The following is a 23,040-nucleotide window of genomic DNA, read 5'->3' on the forward strand; positions in this document are numbered from 1 at the left end:
ATGGAGACAATGTAAGTGCCGAACGGCAGATGAGGGGATAAAGAACACAAGCTATATGCACAATGGAATACTATTTGGCTGTGAAAAAGATGAAATATTGAATTTGCAACAACATGGATAGATATGGATGGGATTATGCTAAGTGAAATAAGTTTGAAGGAGAAAGTTAAATACTGGATGATTTCATTCATATTTGGAATGTAAGGAAACAGAGCAGGGACAGACTAAACCAAAACATAAACTAAATCAAAACATACTCTATATACATGACTGCAGAGTTGAAGCTATGGGCTGGGGTAAGAGTAGGAAACAAAGTAGGAAGAGGGCCAATGGACTATGGTGAAGACTATGCGTGCCCTTAGGGTGGGTGTGATGTGGTAACAAACATCTGAAGAGGCTTGACCCTTGTCTCTGAACACATACAGTGTGTAAACCAATGCTAATCTCAACTGAATAATACAATGAGGGGAAAAATAAAAAAAAGTAAATTATCTCCTCTCTCAGTCACTGACCTCTGGACTTTGCCTTCGCCTCCTCACTGTCATGCAGGCTGAGGGGCTGTTTTCCCACAAGGTCAGAGGCAGGAGGTGCAGGGATTTCTGGGGCTGCTCAAACCCCGCTGAGTAGAGACACTGCAGAGAGGGCGGCTCTGAGGGGAAGAGAGACAGAGGGTCAGAGTAATCCCAGTGCTGAGTTGAGGATCTGGTTCCCAAGAAGAGGGGAGTGCATGTGTTGTGTGTGTGTGTTGTGTGTGTGTGTGTGTAACAGGAATGAAGGATACACAACATAAGATGATGGGAAGTCAATTAACATCAAGCCCCGGAATAAATTAATTCAAATCACATACAGAGTAAAGAGTGTACCTCAATAAATACAGTTCCATGGAGAAGCAGCTTCTGAGTAGGACTGAAAAAGCATTGGACCTGAAGAAGAGGAGGAGGTTTAGAAATATCTCATGGTTGGCTTGAGGTGTAAAGAGCTGGGCAATACCCCTCCCCCCACCCTGGCCCCTGCTGGATGTGGTGGCATCTTCACCCCTGACAGCTCCCTCCCCAAACCTAAACATTCATCTCCTTTGGAGACACCTGTATATGTACATATATGTATATGTGTAATCCCAGCTTCTTCTTAATCTCCCACCTGTCTGGGGCATTTAGGTGGTTCCCATAGCTTGGCTACTGTAAATAGTTCTGCAGTGGTGACGGGAGAGCAGGGTCCCTTCACAGGAGAGTATTTATCCTCTGTGAGGAGATCCTCAGAGTGGAATTGCTGGGTCCAAAGGCAGAACCACATTTACTCCTTTAAGAAACCTCAATACTGTTTCCATAAGGGCTGGCTCAGTCTATATACAAAAACAATGCAGGACTATCCCCTTTTTTTCCATATCCTTGCCAGCACTTGAGTTTCTGGTCTTTTGGATATGGGCCATTCTCGCAGGTGTGAAGCGTTTTAAACCAGGGGATCATAAAACCACAAAATGTGGGCAAAAAGAAATCCTGTAACACTCAGGCCAACACAAGGCTGTCTCACACTGTGAAAGAAAATAATCATGAAGAAATTCAGGTGAATGACCTGAGTGTTAACATTATCAATGGTCCACTGCATTCTCAAGATGTCCCTGAAAGCATCCCCATCACCTAGTGCCAGCCTCTCTGCCTCAACCCCACCCCCACTGCAGTCCTCCAGGGTCTCACCTTTAGGGGCTGAGATACACTTCTTAGCACTGGGACTATGGCTGCCTGGGAGAACACAACAAAGCTTGGTCAGAGATGAGACCACGGGAGGAACTGATGAGTATAACTTCCCCATGGGCTCCAACTACACTGTCCCCAGGGGCTCAGGGATCCAACCCCTGATCCACTCTTACCTGCAGCCTGAGTGTAGTTTCCTCCTTGTCCTCCTGTGGGAAGAAGCATCATGTGAGACCAGGAAGGAGTCAGGTCAGAAGCATCATGTGAGACCAGGAAGGAGTCAGGTCAGAAGCTTAAAAGAATCTTCTAATCCTGTACCACAGGGAAGTTTCCAGAACTGTGAGTAAAGTCCCAGGTCAGGACTGGGAAAAATGAAGAAAGGAGGTGAGGGGGGACTGGACCAAATGCCCTCTGGGCAACACCCGTGTGTGTGGATGGTACTTCCCATTAACCAGGCAGGGCAAGTTCTCCCTGGGATGTGAAAGCTCTCAGTGTACAAGATCCCCCACTCCCTTCCCTACCTGAGCACTTCTTCTATACCCTCACACATAAAGCTACCTTTAGTGTAATCAGCACACCTACAAAGAAAACTGAGCTGGAAATGAGGACCATGGCAAGGATGGAGAACTGAGAACTCCTGGAAAGGAGCAGAGACACACATGCCCTGTGCAGTATGAGGGGCTGCTGGAGCCCCAAGTCCTGAGAAGGGGTAAGGAGGGGGATGTGGGCACACGGCTGACTCAGGGGCATCAGAAGCCCTTCTAGAAACCTTCAGAGGGTCAGATTGAGGCCTCAGGTTCAGGGTCTGACATTCCCTTCCCTTCCAGTGCCACCTCCACAGCTGCCCACTTCTGGAAGTTTCCATTCCCCCCTCCCTGGTCTGGAGTTCACCAGCTCTGTGTGCTGGGTCAGGTCCTCCCCATCTCGCTGCCAGGTCAGCGTGATGTCCGCAGGGTAGAAGCTCAGGGCCCAACACCTCAGGGTGACCTCATGCTCAGAGATGGGGTGATGGGTCATGTATGGTGATTGGGGGGCCTGAGTAGGAAGAATCAGAAATTTCATGCTTTGTGTTTCCTCCATGGACACTGAAGCAGCCTCATGTGACCATCCTCCAGTGGACAGAACAGTATGCTTGGAGGGAGGAGCACAAACCCCATAAACCAGCCTGGTCTGGGAGTCCGGGAGAGCAGGTGAGAGCCCAGGGTGGGATGCAGGTCTCTGAGCATTTTGTTGCTGACTTGGGTGGAGGGTGATGACACAGACAGGCAGGAGGGAGATCTCCAAAAATGCTCTCTCACCAAAAAACAAGATCTCGAGAGAGAAACTCGTTGCTCCTAAGATGGCTGCTGGTGAAAAGGGTCCTGTGCAGGGTGATTTCAGGGATGGTCTCCCCTCTTTCTCAGGAGAAATTGGATTCCTTAACTGTCCTTCAGAAAAAGTAGGAGCCTCTGGGCCAGTCTCCATCCCAGAGCTGGAAAACGTGGCCGACAGCTCCCTCTCTGGCCAGAAGGGGGCGCTTTCTCTCCATGATTCCATTTCCCTGCGGGGTGCGCGCCTCAGGGAGATCAAAGCCCCGCAGCCCCTTTTCAGCCCCGCCCTTCAGTCACCCCGTGGTCTCCCGCCCGCACCCGATCTCCCGCCCTGAATAATCCTGAACTTAAATAAAACCTAAAGGGTGAAAGTCCCGCGAGCTCTTCCCTGGTCAAGGGGCCTGGCAGGGGCCACGGCCTCGGGGGTCACGGGGCCCCGAGACTCGGGGCGGGGGGTGGGGCGGGAGCGGTGACCCGCCCCGGCCCGCGCTGCTCCCCGGCCCGGCTCTGGCTGCGGCGGCCGCGCGGGGCCTCCAGGAGCGCTTGGAGCCTCCGCGCCGAGTGTCTGCGGAGCCGCGTCTCCTCGCCCGACCCTCCCGCCCCGCCCGCCCGCCCAGGGGCCCGCGGCTCCGCGCTCTGGCCCGGGGAGTCGCTGTCGAACCCCGAACTGCGGGTCGTCCACGTAGCCCCGCGATGCACCGGGGCTCCCCGAGGCCGGGCGGGACATCACCATTTCTAACACCCTCAGAGAGGGGGAGCCTGGGGGCGGGGAGGGGTGAAAGCCGGGCGGACCCTCCTCCCGGGGCAGGTCCTGAGTCCCGGGGAGATGGGGCAGGGGAGAAAGTGTCCAGGAGGGAGGGAGCTCCAGAGACTGAACATGGGCAGCGGGTCCAGAAGGGGCAAGACTCAGGGGACAAAAGGAGGAGGCAGGTGGGGGGACAGAAAGGGACTAGGACTGAGGGGCGCCACGGGGGTGACAGAGGGGCCTAAGGCAGCTTCCTCTGCAGAAGCCTTTTCCCTCCACCCTGCTCTCACCAGCCCAGGTGTCTGTCTGGGCCAGAGCCCTGGAGAGAAGCAGCAGGAGGAGGTTGGGGGCCCCATGACCAGCACTCATTTTCAGGACAATGTCTGCTAATTAACCAAATCAAATAGCCACAGATTTTGTCATTCATTCCTTCATGTGAAGATGGTATTGCCTACAAAAAAGAAAAATAGTCCAATCCATCTCATGCAAATATTTTTCTTGGCACATAACAGCTGGGAACGCAGCAGGAGTGTTGTGTGTGCACTTGCGTGTCATCGCATCAGGTGCTGTAAAATGTGGATTTGAGGATGACAGAATAATGAAGATGACTTTTTTTTTAGAGAGTTAAGAAACTATTGTATTCTGGGGATCGCTGATGGGGAGGGAAGCCCAAAAGGAACTGTGAGCAGGATGGCCTTCCCCCAGCAGGTCTGCGCAGCTGGCAGGGCATGGAAAGGCGGCTGGGGAGCGGCCTCAGTTGGGGCTAGAAGCAGGAGAGCTCGTCCTGCCGGGTCCTGCTGGTCTGAGAGCTGGACAGGGACGGGGCTTGTTTTCGTGGGGGAGGCTCCCAAAGACTCGAAGGCGCATGAAGTCTTCCTCGCCCACTTGAACCTTGATGAAGAAGTTCCTCCCGGGGCGAACAGCTGGCTCTTGAACTCCACAGCCTTGAACCTGGGGAATGTCTGGTTCTCCTTCTCTTCCAGCTGGGCCTTCCCCTGGTCGGCGATGGCCTGGGTCTCGGCGCGGGGCTGCGGGGCAGCGGGCGCGGACAGGAGGCGGTTCCTGCGCTGAGGGGCTGGGGCCCAAGATAATTTTTAATACTTCAACCAAGACACTTTGAAATGGAACTGGCTTGGAGATGTGTTTCTGAGGTAAGTAGTTGTGAAGAAAAACTGCAGTTAGTAATATAAGCTCCATTTTCAGTAATTTTTACCTCAGCAGATGGCAAAATAGTGAAAAAGCCAATGGTGTCTAAGTGACGTTTAGAAAATAGTTTTGACCTCGTGGCTCCTGTGACAGGCTCTGGGTGACTTCAAGGATTCCACAACCACACTTTGAGAAATGCTTTTCTCAGTGAACCAGGGAGCATCTCCCTAGTGTTCTCTGCCTTTGCCTCCTCTTCACTTCCCAGCATCCCTCTCCCTGGCTGGCTCCTGCCTCCCCAAGCTGCCTCCCCTGCAGATACAATGGCAGCAGAGAGAGGACCCTGGAGACATGGAGCTTGCACTGTCGTGAGAGATGGACACTGAGTAAAGGTGACAAAGACACGTGTAAACCCGACCTGAGCCACGTGCTGGAAGGAGTGTGTTTGTTGTGAAAGCAGAGAAGCAGGAGACCTCACACTATTATCAATAGTATCAGAGATGTAAAAAAAATATTAAAAACAGGGCCTCCCTCGTGGCATAAGGTTTAAGTCTGAGTGCTAACACTTCTTAGATCTGAGTTTGATCCCCGGCCAGGAAGCAACCCACAGAGGGCAGCAGACCTCTCCTGTCTCACCCACCCATCCCCTCAGCAGTGGATTTCAGTAGATTGGCCAGTTCTGCTCCCTCCTCTGTGTCTGGTGAATCCTCTCACCCTCTGCACCTCTGACCTATACCCCAGTTCTTATATGCATAAATAAATAAAAAATGAATCTTAAAAACAAACAAAGAAATAAATTACATGCAGCATCAAGTACAAGATCCATCTCAGACCCAGCAAACAGCAGAGGCTGGGGACCCAGTGGTGGTGTAGGTGAAACAACACACAATGGGGGATTCAGTCAGCTGGAGTCAGGCTTTGTTGTCAAATGAGTTTGATGTAAACTAGAGAGGGTCTGTCTGCCATCCAGCGCTGCCAGGCCAGGAAGTCTGGGCTGGTCTGCAGCCCCAGCCAGTAGTCAGGCACCACCTAAGAGACTCAAGGGATAGCTTTTAAGTTTGGCTTAATCTAGCCCTTTGTTTAATTACTCTATATCCATACCTAAGTGACATATTTGTCTTTCTCCTTTGGGCTTATTTCCATTTGCTCTATCCATGTTGCCCCAGATGGCATTAGTTCATGTTTCTTGATGATTAGTATTCTATTACCTATGTACCACCCCTTCCACAGCTTGGCTACTGTAAATAGTGCTGCAGTGATCAGGGGGGTGCAGTTTTCCTGTGAAGTAGTGTAACATCCTCTGCGGGTGTGCTGGCGCCTGCCGCCCTAAAGGGAGCCGGAGTCTCTGAGAGCACCTGCTTACTCTGCACAGGAGGTTCCAGGAGGTTAGAAGTTCTGCAAACAGAACTTCTTCCCCAAATGAACTCCTGTTCCCTGAGGACATGCTGACTTGTGGCATGATCCCTACTAACTAGAAAAACTTGTTCCTGCAGTAACTTATTCATTTGTATAAGCATAAACACAATTGCAAACTATTTCCTTATCCCTTTGTTCATATCTTTAATAAGAGCTTGGGTTGGGAAAGTGAGAGGCAGAGCCGCCCTAGAGGGCTCTCCCCAGCCTCCCCCTGCTGCTAATTCATTTAGACTTTGAGTCTTCCTTCATAGCTGAGAACTTCTCATGGGCTGTTGAGGCAGGGTAGATACGTTGGAATGGGCCTGCTGGGTCCTATGGCAGGTGCTCAGTTAATTTTCTAAGAAACCTGGTCACCATTTTCCAGCAGGGCTGAACCAGTCTACATTCCCCAAAATAGTGCAGGACTGTTCCCTTGTCTCCATGTCCTGCCAGCTCTTGTTATGTCTGGTCCTTTTGATATGGGCCCTTCTCACAGGTGTGAAGTGGTTTCTCATTGTGTTTTAAATCAGGGGATCTTGAATCAAGAAGATGGGGTACACTTCACTCCAGTGAGAAAGCCCACATGAAAAATGAAAAAAACAGAAACAACAAATGCTGGTGAGGATGTGGAGAAAAAGGAACTCTCCTATATTGCTGGTGGGAATGCAAACTTGTCCAAACATTATTCAGAGCTGTGTGGAAGACCCTCAAATTACTAAAAATGGATCTACCTAATGATCCAGCAATTCCATTCCTAAGAATCTACCCAAAGGACACAAAAACACTAATTCAAAAGGAAAACGGCACCCCTATGTTTATTGTAGCACTATTTATAATAGGTAAGATATGAAAACAACCCAAATGCCCAAAAATAGATGACTGGATGGAGAAGATGTGATACATATACACAAGGAAAACTATTCAGCAATCATTAAGATCATCCTCAATCCACAGTCTAAAATATCTGCTGTGCTGACCTGGAAGTACAAATGGAGTCTTCTGCATTCCCAAGCACTGTGTCCTGGCAATGGGGTGGTCCCCAGGAAAGGGGGTTTCTGGTTTCTTGCCCCACCCAAGAGAGGTTGGAGCTGAGCTGGGAGAGGAAGAAGCTGCAGAAGGGATGGAGGAAGGAAGGAAGCAAGATGGAGCTAAAAGGAAACCTGGAGGAGACACGTGGAACTGACAGACATGTGGACAAATTGCTCTTGCCTTTTGGTCGTGGACTGGGTGACACAGATGTGTGTGACAGACCCGTGGGGAGGTGACAATGGTGGTTCTTGTCTTGATTTTGCTCTTTTCCTCCCAGACTTGTCTGGTTGTTTCTGATCCTTTCCTGTGGGTTCCCACTGAAAGGTGCTTTGGACTTGGGGCAGGCTTCTGGGCCTTGCTCTGGGCCAGTTCCATTTGGGTGGACTTTGTGTGCGTAAGATTATCCTCAAATCCACATTCTAAAATATCTGGTATGCAGGGAGAAGGGCACCCCAGACCCCACAAACCTGCCTGCTCTAAATAGGTTCTGCCATCGGCTGCGTCAATACAAAACATATGAGATTTTAATGGAAAGGAACTTATATTTTTATATATATATATTTTTTTATTTATGCAAGAACCAGGGTACAGTCCATATGCACAGGAGGGTGAGAGGATTCACCAGAGACAGAGCGGGGAACAGAACAGGCAGAATGACGAAATACACTGCTGAAGGGAGTAGTAGGCGAGACTGGAGAGGTCTGCTCACCATGTGGGTTGTTCCGAGGCCGGTGGGGATCGAACTGGCACTGCAGAGGCTGCAGACAGCTTCACAGCACTGCGCTCAACCACCTGTGCTACCAGGGAGGCCCTGGAAAGGAACTTTAATACAATTAGTAAACAATACATTGTCACGAGCGTGATAGATAAGCTTCAGTCAGAAGTTGGCTCTCAAAGAGAAATTTTTTCCTATATTAGTCACACACACTTATGTTCATACAGGCAAGCCAACCCCAAGTTCCCAGAGTACATTAGACTGAAGACAGTCGCCGCGAAGTGTGTTAGCCGGGCCTTCCACCAAGGTGGAAGTCCTTAGGCCGTGGAAGTCTCTAGGCTCGAGGGCACGCAGTGCGGATGGTCGTGCAGGGTGTTGAGCTGATAGACCCCTTGGGCTGCTGTCAGGGAGCAGGCCACCGGGGTCACGGGGAGCAGAGCCTGAAAGTGCAAGTTTCCTGGTGTGCCAAACCTGGGAGCGAGCTAGCAGCAGGAGCGAGGAGAGGTTTCAGCTGGAGAGCGAGTCTGAGTTCAAAGGGAGGCAGCAAGCTGGACTCTGGAAGAGTAGCCTCCAGTGAGTCTGTTGCTCCGAGCCAGTTGTTAGGACTGCTCTGAGTCTGCTTCAGGGAGCTGCTCCTTTTATACCTTCTTACCAGGTTTAGGCTCAGGCACTGTCTGCTTTATCAGTCTTTACCACTCCATGTGGCCTCAGCTACTTTCTCTCACAGCGCTCGCAGGCACCTTAACATTGTCAATTTTATTTGTAAGTTTTATATGTTCGTTACACCAACTAACGGGGGCACAGGGTCAGCATCCCACGAACCTGATCTGGCCGTCGAGGGGCACAGGCCCACAATCGTGGCATCCCATGATTCCGTCCTGGCCTTCGGTACGGGACAAACAAACGAGAGGGTCATCTCCACTACTCCTTTGTTGCCTAGGATTCGTGCACCTAGTCTGGACGGGCGTCCCCAAAGCCAGGGTCTTGGTGTAACTGGAGTCGGCTGACGTGGACCCACCATGGTTTACGGAACAGCCGACTGAGGGAGAGGGTTAGGTGAGGAGCTGAATACCCAGAGGTGAGGGCCTCCCAGGAAGGCGGGTCAGGCAGGTGACTTACCCCAAGGGTCAAGGCCGGTGGTGGATGTGAGGGTCTGCAATGGAGAGGAGAGTCCCAGGGACGGGAAGGAGGCCCTGGCACCAGGGGACACAGCCTTCCCGGGTTTCAGGCACCAAGATGAAACGTTCGGTGTGGTAAAGGAAAGAGCCAGGCCAAGCTTTCTCAAAGGAAGGAAAAATTTATTGTGCCCCAGGTGAAATTCACAGACCCAAGGTGGGGACCCCTGTGTGGAGTCGCACACGTTGCCGGGGGAAGGCAGGCTTTACAGGGTAAGGAGAGAGCAGGTGGGAGACTGGGTTTGCAAGGGTGGGAAACGATTCTAGGGCGGGGAGGGGTTCATTGTCTGAATTTTCTAGGCAGGCTCCTGCGTTCCTGCCCAAGGTGGGCTTCCTGGTGGGCTTTTGCATTCTGGCTTCTTGCATGGACCTTTCAGGCTCCATTCTAAACTCACTCAATCCGAATTTGCCAGCGAGGGGGGAGGAGGGAGGAAGGACCGGGGCTCTGAGCTCCTGCCTTTGTAAACTACTTTCTGGCAGATTCTGCTGCCCAGCCACATGGAGAACCTCTGTACTAAACAGATGACTCGTAAGCACCCGTCAAATTTGAAAGGTCTGGCGGGAACCAGAGTTACTAGGATGAAAAGGCATCTGGAAGGAAGCCCACTTAGGGCCGAGAATGAGGACCTGCTGATACCATCAGAAAACAACTGTTCCTCGTTACCTGCAAGCCCGGCTTCCCTCTCCCCATCCTATAAACTCCTGCCTTCCCCTGACAATAGGCGCGGCTTCACCGGCCCCCACCTTGGGTCCGTGAAGTTTGTCCAGGAATGCAATAAAGCCCCCCTTTAAACTTATTCTGTCATCCTCATCTTTCCCTCCTCGTCTTCCCCTGACGAACCTTTCAAAATTAGAACATCCCACTGGAAATTAAACTTTGAAGTCAGAGACCATGTCCTACTGTGTAGCAGCACATGGGATTTTGCCTGATGCGTTATATATGCTCCATAAATGCTTGCTGAGGTGTGAATGGAACAGCCTAGCATTCTCTAGCTTTGCGCCTATTAAAAATGGTGATATTAAGCGCTCACTAAGCACTCCTTTTGGCTGCTCACTGTGCTGTTTTGTATGCGTGATGTTGTTGAGCTTGCACACTAACCCCATAGGACACTGAAGAAGTTGGAAATGTGGAGAGGTTGGCACAAGATCACCTAGATAATGATTGCACCCTGGCTCAACCAACACTGATGCCAAAGCCTGTACTTGTTGGTAGAGATGTGATATTCTGATTTACAAACCCTTTAGCACACTGCTAGCCAGAGCCACCTTATCCAGAGAGAGCAGCAGTAATAATAACTATGATTCTATTGAGCCCTGGGAGCTCTGATTTGCTATGTGTGTGGTGTGAATCCTCATAGTGCAGGTGGACATTATCCCCGTTTCGTCAGGTAGGAAACTAAGGCTCAGAACAGGCCAGGTAACTTATGTGGGATCATACCCTCCATCTGTCCCCACTTCTCTCCTTTCAGACATGGTTGCAGTTCTAGGGGAGACCAGTGGACTCCATGCATTGAAGCTCTCAGAGTCCAGATTAGGAGGGATCCAGAGGGTACCCAGATGCTACAGTAGGTGCTAGCCCTTCCTGGGGCTTGGGGGCATTCTCTGGGGATCCTGTTCTCTCTGGAGTCATATTGTATCAGACTGTTTCCTCTGGAGAGCTCATCCTGATACTTTGGTCATGGTGCTGCACAGGCTGGGCACTGCCCAACTCCACTGGTGCCATTCAGGTAGACAGAGTGACAACACCTGGGTAGTGCCATGTGGTGGCCTCCGCAGAGCTCTGTGCCTTCACTGAGCTACTATAACATGTACTAGCTGTACCCCCACCCCCATGGCAGTGCCTCTGACTACTCTGCCCACATGCCCTGCAAGCAGGAGCCATGTCCTTGGCTCGCGCTCTTCTGCTCAGTTCCTGCCACTGGCCTGCCAGTAACAGGCGTCCCATTAGGGCTTGCGGCCCCCTTGCTTCTCCGTCACCTCTCGTGGCCTTGCTCTAGCTGGACCTTTCGCCTGCTTCATCTGCCCCCTCCCAATACCTGAGTGCCGCCTTCTGCCTGCTGGGAACGTCCCTGGAACTCACTGTCCACCCTCGACCTAAGCAAGCTCCAGAGCCAGCCTCAGGGATCCCTGGGCCACGAGTATCTCCATTTCCTGCACGAGAATGTGAGTTTCCAGCTACTGCACATCTGGCGGTCACCAGGAAGGGCAGAGCAGTGTCTGGACTGCCACTGGGGACAGGAGTGCTTGTCAGCCTCTGTGCCAAGGCTTTCTCATTTTCTCTCTGGCAGGCAGATGGGCTGTGAGCATCGCTTCTATCAAATATATTGGCCAGCATTTATTCACCTCTTACTGCATGCCAGATGCCCAGCATTGCTATCAAGTCTGTTCTATTCTTATCCCCTTTCCATGGAGGAGAAGACAGACTCTGCGCAGTTAAGCAACTTGCTGCTTTCACACAGCCAGTGTTCATGGAGGCAAACCCACATCATGTTCTTAACTGTTGGTGCACTGTGTCCCCCTATTCTGGGGGCAGTGATTCTCTCCCTTGGCGATGGCAAAACTGGCACTCCCAGCCCGAGGCAGGAAGGATAGTGGCTGGGATGGGGAACCCCAACTCCTGAGGAGCTCCTTTTGCCGAGCACCTGCCCCGTGCTGGCTGTTGTTGCAGGTGCTGGGGAACTAGACAACCAGCCAGATAGCTCCTGCCCTCACGGTGCTCATTCTGTAGTTGGGGAGGCAGACAGGAAAGCTGTAAAATAAGAAAATTCACATAAGGATTCAGGCGGATACTAGCAGTAATGAAAACGTGCCGGAACGGTTGGTACGCAGGGAATGAAACCAGCGAAGAGCCTGCCCGTGTGGAGCGTCCATCGAGCAGATGGTGAGGCCGGCCAGCGTGATCGGGACAAGGGCGGGGTGGGAGCTTGGCCGCTTCTCACAGGGGGGTCGGGAGAGGCCCCACTGAGGAGACACAGGAGAAGAGAGGAGCCCGCCCTGAGGAGAGCAAGGAGGAATATTCCCGCCAGTGCCAGGCTGTGCTTAAGGACAATGGGCCTAGAGGTGTGCGCTGGGGGAGGCAGCCAGTGGGCTGGAAGGTCAGCCGGGCCAGGGCCTGCAGCCACGGAAAGGGGTTTAGATTTTGTCAGAGGAGCACTGGGAGACCCAGGAGAGTTCCGAGCAGGACAGTAATGTGATCTAATTTATTAAAGAATTTGGGGTACAGCTGGACCCCTTCCCACTCCCCACACATACCACTGGCAGAGCACCTCTGGCAAGCGGCGGCCCAGCCCAGCTGTAGGAGCCACCCAGGCTGGAGGAGGCGAAGGACGCGTGGAGGTTGCTTTAGAAAAGGGTTTTTCAACTTTGACACCGATGACATTGGGGGCCAGATGATGCTCAATTGTGGGAGCTGTTCTGTGCCCTGTAGGATGTTGGGCAGCTTCCCTGGCCCCTACCTAACCAGCCTGGCAAGTAGGTTGAGGAGCACTCAGCCGCTAAGCTGTGGACCTCAGACTTTGCAAATGCTCCCTGGTGAACAATTGAGAACCACCGTTCTAGAAGCTACTGTCCCTGAGACACTCTGCCCCCCATGCTGTCCTGACGCCGGCCCCCGGCCCCTTTCACACCCTCTCCCTCAGACTTCATGAGGACCGAGTTGTTTCATCAAGTTGGGTGATCTGCCCCAAGTGCCACCCAGGGAGGGACAGGCTTCTCAAGTTCCCCTGAACCTTTTATCCTGTGGCTGTGGAGGGGAAGGGAAAACCAGCACCTCCCTGGCACCTTGCCCAGTCACAGCCCTTTTCGCAGTGACAGCCCTGAGACAATGCTACTTCTGGGGCCCGGATCCCAGCAGCCCACAGGATGTGAAGGACACGTTTGTCCCAGCAGTGATACATATCGAGGCTCAAAGTAAAGGCACCCTCCAAGGCTGGCACGGCAGGGGTAGTCCCCCTGTGGCATCAAGATGACGGCAGGACTAGCGTTCAGAGCGGCCTGCCGCTCTTCCCTGCTTTATGGCCCTGGGGGAATCATAACACCCCTCTGCACCCAGATCCCTTATCTGAGGGCAGGGGACCTAAGGGTTATCTTCCGCAGCGTTTCTGGGGTTTGGCAATAATGGACGTCAGGCCACTGGCTTGGGAATGCAGCGGACTTTGTTTCAAATGCTGACTTGGCCATCTGATCAGCAGTGGCTCTGGGACGAGCTGCTCCCTCTCTCTGAGCCACAATTTTCTTATCTGTATCAGAGGATCCTGGCAGGATCCCACCAGAAGATCATGAGGATCCCCCCAGAGGTCAACGAGAACATAGGCAAGGGATGTCGTGGGGTGCCGGCACCGGGAGGGACTCATTAACACACTGCCAACCCTCTGATCCCCTTGGGCTTTGTGTAGCAGGTGGGGCGCTGCTGATGAAAGCTGGCCTGGGCCCGGTGAGGCTGCAGACCCGAGCCCAGCCCCTGACCGTGAGGACACCTCGTCCCTCTGCCTCTAGCAGCCTGTGGCTGTACTTTGGGGGCAGCAAGACCAGGCTGTACCCACCCATGGGTGCGACTGAGGACTCAGAGAGGCAGTGGGGGTACTGGCCTTAGCCCCCCTGCATTCAGGGGTCACTCACCAGACCCTGCTGGGGAGCCAGGCCAGGCCTGCAACCTGCAGGACAACCTGTTGGGCACAAGTTCATACCACCTGTTTGTGGGGAGCCAGGCCCTAGCTAGGCCCTAGCCAGGCCCCAGCAGGGCATGCTGGCAGTGGTGTGTTCACAGCAGCCCCACTGCGGGATACAGGTATAGGCCAGGATGTTTCAGGAGCTGCCCAGTGTGGGCAGTTCACACCCCCACTGCTGGAGAAGCCAAGACAGGAGGATGATCCTACAGGCTTGATTGTATTTTTTTTTTAGTCTTCTTTTTTTATTTTTTACTTCACTTTTCACTTATACACACTATTTGCTTCCCCCCAACCCATCAGATATAGTCCCCTAGAGTTTCCTTCTGCAAGACACCCGTGCACCATCACCTCAGTCCCCTGTGCTCCTCCCTCCCACCCTCTGGTCCTTCTACTCCCTCCTCCCCTGCAGGATGTCTCTGATTAAGGCCTCTGACTTGGGATCCTGCACACTTCTTTGAGGATTTTGAGGCAAGAGGAGTACTGCCGGATGAACCAGACAATGACCAGGATGCTGCACCCCATGAGGATGGCGCTGAGCTCACCCTACCCTCGCTGGGAGAGCAAGGCTGTGCCCTGGAGAATGCAGCCTGTGCAGGCAATCCTGAGCTCACACCAGGCCTGCTGGAGGATCAGCCCTGGCCAGATTCCTGCAGGTTAAAGTGAGGAAGCTAAGGCAACAGCAGCCTGCCTGGGGAAGCAGGCTCTGCAGGGATCCATAGCACAAGCCGAGGGTGCTCACCTGACACCAACCCTCAAGGGACACCGCTCCTCACCCCTGTCCTGCCTGTCCACATCAGGGGCAGCTGAACATTAAGCACTGCTGCACCCCCAACTTCTCCTCTCCAACTCTCTAGCTACATGCCCTCCTTTAAGTTATACAAGGCCTCTACCCACAGACACCTGGCCCTTCTCTTGTAGTTCCAAATCTTGGTCTCCTAATTCATTTCTAGTTATTTTCATGTATCTCCTCCAAGGTTTCTTGTTCACTGTACAAATGCTAATAAACTTGTTCTCTCTTCACCCAAGTTGTCTACTCCTTTGATGTCCATTCCCTTCACAGGGCTGGCCTCCTCCTCCCTGTGGCCTTGCAGATGAACAACTCCTCAGTGGGAACCATTTAGCCAAACCACTACTGCCCAGACCTCTCAGGCCATGATGCCCTCACCTGCCTGCCACCTCTATTCCCATTGTTGCCTGGGGATTCCCAGGGAAGGAACCAAATAAATGGTGACTTCGGGATCATCCCCACCACACAGTCGAGGTAACATACATGGTATCTGTCCATTTGGGTTTGTTGGACCTTCATGTTGGCCTAGGGGTAAAGTCTCAGCACTGTCACAGCTGAGTCCTGAGTCGAGCCCAGGCCAGGGAGAAAACCCATCTATGGTGCAGCAGACCCCACATGTCTTGCCCACAGTTCCCCTCAGCAGTGTAATTCAGTCAATCTGCCTGTTGGGTCAACAGCCCTCAGGGCTGGTGCCTGGACTGTGGCCAGAACAGCCAGAGCACAGAGCTGTCCCGTGCCTCCCAGCAGGCCGTCTGTTTAGGTTCTGTGCTTCGTGATAGCTCAACCCATGTGTTTAGATGGAGGTTCCATCGGGGCCTCCCAGGTGGCACAGCAGTTGCAAATCTGCCCTCAGCCTCTATAGAGCCGGTTCGATCCCCGGCCACCTAGCGAGGGTCCCACATGGCACGCAGACCTCTCCTGCCGCCTGCTACTTCCCCCAGCAGTGTACTTTGTCAGTCTGCCTGTTCTGCTCTCCACTGTGGCTCTGAGGAATTCTCCCACCCTCCCGCACTTCTGACCGTACCCCAGTGCTTGGATAAACAAATAAATCTAAAAAAAAAAAAAATTAGATGGCGGTTCCATCAACAAAACCTTACATCAGACTCCAGGGCCCAATTCAGGGCCTCCTCCCAGGGCCCAGTTTGTTTACACGCAACATGGATTGTGGCCATCAAGGTCATTTTCATCAACATTCAGGCAACCTGGAGCCAGGAAGGGCCTCTGTCCCCATGGGGTGCACCCATCCCCTCACTCACTCTCACTGCCCTCACTGGAGAGCACAGGGCACACCCAGTCCTCCCCTCCCAGCAACCCTGTCCCACAGCCCCTCAGCTGTATGAACTCTGCCCGACCGGCAGAAGAACCATGGAGTCTCCAACTTGTTCTCACGGGGTGCCGCAGGGCCTGGGGACTGTCTGATCACCTAAGGGGAGCTGAGCTAGAGTCAGCAGCACTCGGGGAGCCCAGAGAGAAACAGAGGGGGACACAGAACACTGGGGCAGAAACGGGCATGAAGAGAAGGACCGGGACAAACAGAGAGAAGGAGCTGAGGACGGACCAAAAAGGCAGAGAGAAAATCAGAGTCAGAGGAACACAGAGACAGAAGAAAGGGAGAGTCAGCTAGCGTGGACAGGACAGCAAGGAGCTAATCACTGTAGGAGTGGACACCCCATGCCTCGGGCCTCATCATCCAGCCGTAACCCAGCCCTCAGTAAATAACACTGCCGGACAGGGTCAGCAGACATCTGCCAGCAAGGAGGGCGTCCTGGGAACACTGTGGCCGGCACTCGCAGGATGTGTGTGGCTCTGGCCCTTTGATTCAGGCCCACAAGACCCCTGTAGGGCACGGCCAGAGAGGAGCAGGGCTGAGTTTGGGTGGATTCCACCTCTCAGGAGAACAGGCACACCGGGTGGGAGATGACTCTGCCCCCAGCAGGGCTGGCCGAGCCTGGGTGAGGCGTGTGCAGGTGCCCTCCCCAAGGGGGAACCCTCCAAGTGCTGTGAGCCTGACACCAACCACCCTCCAAGGGCAGCAGAGAGGAGTGGCCCACTCCCCAGGACTGCCCCAGGGAGAGGCTCCATACTCTGGAGCTCCTCCAGGCCCATGGAAGACAGAAGCTTGGAGTTGCTGATACTGCAGGGCCTGCTCCCTGGCAGGGAAGATGAGCCAGGTCAGCAGCCAGAGGCCAGAGTACCCAGCAGGGGCCCTGGCTAAGACTCGCCATCCAAGGGCTCGGGGAGGCTGTGCTGCTGTCAGTGCTGTGGACTGGGCCTGGCATGGAGGGTGAACAGGAAGGGCCCAGGTAGCCATAGGGATGGGGGAGCATCTGTCTGAGCAGGAAGTCCAGAGAAGGGGACCCAGGAAGTGACATCACCTCCATGAGATGACACGGCACAGAACTCAGAACGCTGGTCCCCAGGCAGCTGGGTTCTGAACACAAACTCTACCCGGCTCACGTGACTGGTATTCCTGGTCCAGGCACCATGCTTTCTTGCTGTATGCCCAGGTCCCCCCACAGTGACCCAAAAAGAGGTCCCTGAAACGCATGTCACCCTCTGCTGAAAGGCATGAGGAGCCTGTGACGACGTCTCAGGCCAGCAGGCGGCACTGACCCTAAGGAAATCAGGGGGGCCCTGGGGACAGGTCAGGCCACACCAGGGCTCTGATGACCCCACCCCTCCCTTTCCCCCATGAGTGCGGGTGTGCGAGCTGTGAGAGTGAGTGTGTGCGTGCTCAAGGAAGGAGGATCTGGCCCACACAGGAGGTGCGTGATGTCTACACCAGGACCAGCCTGGATGGTGGTGGACCCTGAGAGTCATGGCCGCTCCCTCTTGCCCCAGCTCGGTGCTACCCAGCAGGTGTGTCTGCTTGCTCCCAGAAGGTGCTCTGTGTCCAGGAAACTGAGGAGGCCCAGGGAGTGCATTTCAGCGACAGGCCTCCCTCAGCCTAGTGTGGGATCCCACCCAGAGCAGAGCCCAGTTTGAATCGCACCCCCAACATTGAGCTTGCTGCACATGTCCTTAGGAACTGTCTGGAGTCCATAAAGCCCATGGAGGAGCAGCCCAAGTGTGAGTGGCCTAGGCTGGTGCCCTGGCTTGACTGGGAGGGGTAGGGTCAGGTGCCATGGGAGGAGACCACACGGGCTGGATTTGGACCCTAAGCAGTATGACCTGGGACTTGCAGTTGCCAAATGTAGGGAACGAGACCCCCAAGGGCCCACTATCCTGGCGGGTTGGACGCCAATAGTCACAAGGGGTCCTGAAGGGACAGGAGAATCTGTTTCTGCATATGCGGTTCCAGAGCAACAGGAGAGCCCAAGCAGGCCTACTGAGTCAGGCAGAAAATGCCCAGGATGATCCCGGTGCCTCCGAGGTCACTGAACCCCTGTACAGTCAGCCTGAAACTCCCCAGAGTTCCCCAGGAGGTCTCCAAGATGCTGAACTAATACCAGCCCTGTTGGGGAAGCCAGGTCAGGACCTACAAACTGCAGGACAACCTGGTGGGCACAAACTCACACCACCAGTTTGTGGGGAGCCAGGCCCTAGCCAGGCCCCAGCAGGGCATGCTGGCATTGGTGTGTTCATACCAGCCCCACTGCGGGAGACAGGTATAGGCCAGGATGCTTCAGGAGCTGCCCAGTGTGGGCAGTTCACACCCCCACTGCTGGGGCAGCCAAGACAGGAGCAGGAGCCTGCAGGCTTGATTGTATTGTTTTTGATATTCTTCTTTTTTTATTTTTTACATCATTTTTCACTTGCAAACACTCTTTGCTTCCCCCTCACCCCATCAGATACAGTCCCCTAGAGTTTCCTTCTGCAAGGCACCCGTGCACCATCACCGCAGTCCCCTGTGCTCCTCCCTCCCTCCCTCTGGTCCTTCTTCTGCCTCCTCCCCTGCAGGATGTCTCTGATGAAGGCCTCTGACTTGGGATCCTGCACACTTCTTTGAGGATTCTGAGGCAACAGGAGTATTGCAGGAGGAACCAGAGAATGACCAGCCACCTCTGGCCAACATCCTGAAGGTTCAAGAGAGGGTTCTAAGCCAGCAGCAGCCCTGCCTGGGGAACCAGCCCCTGCAGGGATCCTGCAGCAAAATAGAGGGTGCTCACCTGACACCACCCCTCCAAGGACACGGCCTATGGCCCTGGACCTGCCTGTCCACATCCAATGCAATTGGTGCCTCCACTCAGCACTGCTGACCCCAAACCTGTCCTCGCCCTCCTCCCTAGCCACATGCCTTGTTTAGCTTCTACCGTGTCCCCACCCAAGACAACTGGGTCTTGTCTTGTTGTTCAAAATCTTTTGGTTTTAATTGTTTCAAGTTGAGGTTTCATTTTCTTTCCATTCAGGTTTCTGGTTCATTGTGGAAATACTAATAAAGTTTGTTTCATTTCACCCAAGTTGTCTAATGCTTTGAAGTCCAGTCTCTTCATAAGCCTGGCCTCCTTTTACTTGCAGAAAATCATCTCCCCAGTGGAAACACTTTAGCCAAATCATTCACTTCCCTGGCCCTTCAATTCCCGATGCCCTCACCTGCCTGCTGCCTCTGTTGCTAATCCTGCGGGGGGATTCCCAGCGAAGGAACCAAATAAGTGGTCATTTTAGGAATTTCCCAAATACACAATAGAGGTGGTATACATGGAACATGTAAATTTGGGGTTGTTGGGCCTTCATGGTAGCCTAGGGGGAAAGTCATGAGGAAAGTCATGAGGAGCCTGTGTCGACATCTCAGGCTAGCAGGCAGCACTGCTCCTAAGGTAACTAGGGGGACCCTGGGGACAGGTGAGGCCGGGCCAGAGCTCTGATGCCCCCCACCCCGCCCTTTCCCCCTGTGAGTGTGGGTTGCAAGCTGTGAGAGTGAGTGTGTGTGTGCTCAACGAAGGAGGGTCTGGCCCACCCAGGAGGTGTGTGATGTCTACACCAGGGTCAGCCTGGATGGTGGTGGGACCCTGAGAGTCATGGTGCTCCCTCTTGCCCCAGCTCGGTGCTACCCAGCAGGTGTGTCTGTTTGCTCCCAGAAGGTGCTCTGTGTCCAGGAAACTGAGGAGGCCCAGTGAGTGCATTTCAGCTGCTGGCCTCCCGTAGCCCATCCCATTACCCTCTCATAGCCCTCCCATCCCTGTGGGATCCCACCCAGAGCAGAGCCCAGTTTGAAGTGCACCCGCAACATTGAGCTTGTCGCACATGTCCATAGGAACTGGCTAGAGTACATAAAGCCCATGGAGGAGCTGCCTGAGGGTGAGTGCCTAGGCTGGTGTCCTGGCTTGACTGGGAGGGGTAGGGTCAGGAGCCATGGGAGGAGACCACACGGGCTGGATTTGGACCCTAAGCAGTATGACCTGGGACTTGCAGTTGCCAAATGCAGGGAACGAGACCCCCAAGGGCCCACTATCCTGGGCTGGTCTCCTCTCAGGCTCTAGCATGTGCAACATGTCTGTTGCAAAGTCTGGTGTGCGGCTGATTGTCCTCTTGCATCTCCAGCGCCTTCTCCAGGAGTTAACAGGGCTCCCCTGAAGCCCAGGGGACAGGCCAAGAACCCAGCCAATTTGCTGATTGGAAGCCAACAGTCACCAGGGGACCTGAAGGGACACTAGAATCTGCTCCTGCATGTGTGGTTCCAGAGCAACAGGAGAGCCCAGCAGGCCTGCTGGGTCAGACAGAAAATGCCCATGGTTATCCTGTGGGCTCTGGGGTCACCAAATACATCAAGCCCATGGAGGAGCAGCCTGAGGGTGAGTGACCCAGGCTGGTGCCCTGTCTGGACTGGGAGTGGTAGGGTCAGGTACTATGGGTAGAGACCACACAGGCTGGATTTGGACCATAAGCAGTATGAGCTGGGACTTGTAATTGCCAAATGTAGGGAACTAGATCCCCCAAGGGCTCAATATCCTGGCCTGGTCGCCTCTCAGGGTCTAGCATGTGGTCTGTTGCAAAGTCTGGTGTGTGTATTTTTTTATCATTATTTAAATGGTGACCAAATTTCATATAAAACTAAGGTTTTATTAAGTTTAAGAATGAGAATTTGTTAAATAATTAATATCACTTTCTCTAAAAATCATTGAGCTTGCAGGTTTACTTTTTGCTTCTAATTATAAGAAAACTAAAATTTAATGACATCTCACCTAAAAAAATTAAGACAATTAAAATATGTGTTTCTGTATGAGTTATCCAGGATAATAGGGTGGTCCCCAGGCAAAGGGGAAGTTCCAGGTTCCCTGCCCTACCCGAAGGAGGGTGGAGCTAAGCAGGGAGAGAAGAAGTTGCAGAGGAGACTGAGGAAGGAAGCAGGATGGAGCCAGAAGGAGACCTGGAGGAGGCACATGGAGCCAAGAAACACATGAAGAAACTATCCTTGCCTTTTGGTCATGGATTGGGTGACACAGAGGTGGGTGAGACACCCATGGGGAGGTGACAATGGCGGTTTTTGTCTTGATTTTCGTTTTACTCTTTTCCTCCCAAACTTGTCTGGTTGTTTCTGATCCTTTTCTGTGGGTCCCCTTGGAAGGTGCTTTAGACTTGGGACAGGCTTTGGGCCTTGCTCTGGGCCTATCCTGTTTGGGTGGAATTTTACCCACGAGGGGACAGGTAACTTTGGGTGCTTGATTTAGAAACTATATTCTTTACCTTCACTGTATTGTTTACTAATTGTATTAACGTTCCTTTTCATTTAAGTCTCATATGTTTTCTGTTGATGCAGCGGATGGCAGAACCTATTTAGAGCAGGCAGGTTTGTGGTGTCTGGGCTGCCCTTCTCCCTGACCTCCAATAGATTCTTTGTCTTTTCTGTATTGTTTACTGATTGTGTTAAAGTTCCTTTCCATCAAAGTCTTACATGTTTTGTGTTGATGCGGCAGATGGCAGAACCTATTTAGAGCAAGCAGCTTTGGGGGTTCTGGGGTGATCTTCTCCGGCCCTGTAACAGACTGACTACTGACACCTCCTGGAAGACAAGTGACAGGGCCCAAGGATGTCGTCAGCTCCCCAGTGACGAGGTCTTTGTGGTTGAGCCTGGGGTAATCCTGGATGTCACTGGCAAGATATGAATTTCCTGATTGCCAGGAGAGCCGCATACTCTGTACTCACCCAGCATTCTGGACCCACCTTCCCCTCCTCACAAAATATAATAGGAATGGCCTTGATGGCGGACAGAATAGAAAGGCTGGAACGGAGGTGCCCTAAGACCATAGCTGACTCACAAGGAGGTGGGGATAGAGAGTAATAGCATGAGCATTAACCCAGCTGTAGAGGTCGTGACCCTTAGGTACCAGGGCCTTATCACAAGGCATGAGACCCAAGCAGGATCAGATGCTCTAGGGAGTGGAGCACAGACCAGAGGGAAAAGATACAGAGATTGGGCCCATCCTGGAATCTCCACTCCCCATCCTGGTATCCCCGGTCCCTCTTGGATTCTGCGTGGTTATCCAAAATCAGCAACCAACTGACGGCTCACAAGGAGTGACCCCCCCCCAAACAGAAGAGGACTGTGTCTGTAAAGTCTCTGCACTGGCTCAGGGCAGCACTCCCTCTGCCCACCTGCGACTGTGCAGGTGCCTCTTCTTACCAACTCCCTCCCTCCTCAGGGCAGCAGCTTCCTGCCCGCCTGTGACCTGTCAAGGCTGCCCGCCAGCAACCATGCAGGCCTTGCTTAGCAAAACCTGCCCCTTTCCCTAATAAACCTGGTCTTTAAATGTAACTACCGTCTCTGTCTCGTGGAGAAACTCGCCCTGAAAACTCGCCGTGTGCCACTGACAGGGGAGCTCTGCAGACACCTTTCCCAGAGTGAACCCCAGGACCCCGCTGTAACGCAACCAACCCATTCCGGGTGGGTTTATGAACGGTTCTAGCAGCCACATGCTCCTCGCCCTTGTTTGTAGTCGCCGCTCTCCCCCGCACACTCCACTGTCCTCCTCCACCCTCGACACCGCACCCCCACCCTACTCCAGGTGCCGCCATCAGGCCTGCGTTCAGGCCCGCAGGGATGCGTCATCTCTCCTAATGGCGGGAGGGCAGAAAAGCCTGATACTTTTTTTTTTTTTTTAATTTTCTAGAGGCATGCCTTATTTATTTATTTATCTATCTATCTATCTATCTATCTATCTATCTATCTATCTATCTATTTATTTATTTATTTATTTATTTATTTATTTATTATTTGTTTGTTTGTTTGGTTTATACATGCACTGGGTACAGTCAGAAGCGCGGGAGGGTGAGAGAATTCACCAGAGCCAGAGCGGGGAGCAGAGCGGGCAGAAGGACCGAAGTACACTGCTGAGGGGAGCAACGAGCGGCAGGAGAGGTCTGCGCGCCATGTGGGACCCTCCTCCGGTGGCCGGGGAGCAGCCGGGGATCGAACCAGCGCCGCAGAGGCCGCGGGCAGCTTCGC

At 53.2% G+C, this 23,040-nt stretch overlaps 1 pseudogene; it reads right to left on the reverse strand.

The window, feature by feature from the left end:
- Positions 1–4,487: 4,487 nt before the first annotated feature.
- On the reverse strand, positions 4,488–14,392 carry LOC119251141 (cystatin-B-like; annotated as a pseudogene).
- Positions 14,393–23,040: the final 8,648 nt, after the last annotated feature.

This window comes from Talpa occidentalis, unplaced genomic scaffold (assembly GCF_014898055.3).
Source record: "Talpa occidentalis isolate TD23 unplaced genomic scaffold, MPIMG_talOcc4v2.1 talOcc4.2, whole genome shotgun sequence".
Taxonomy (NCBI): Eukaryota; Metazoa; Chordata; class Mammalia; order Eulipotyphla; family Talpidae; genus Talpa; species Talpa occidentalis.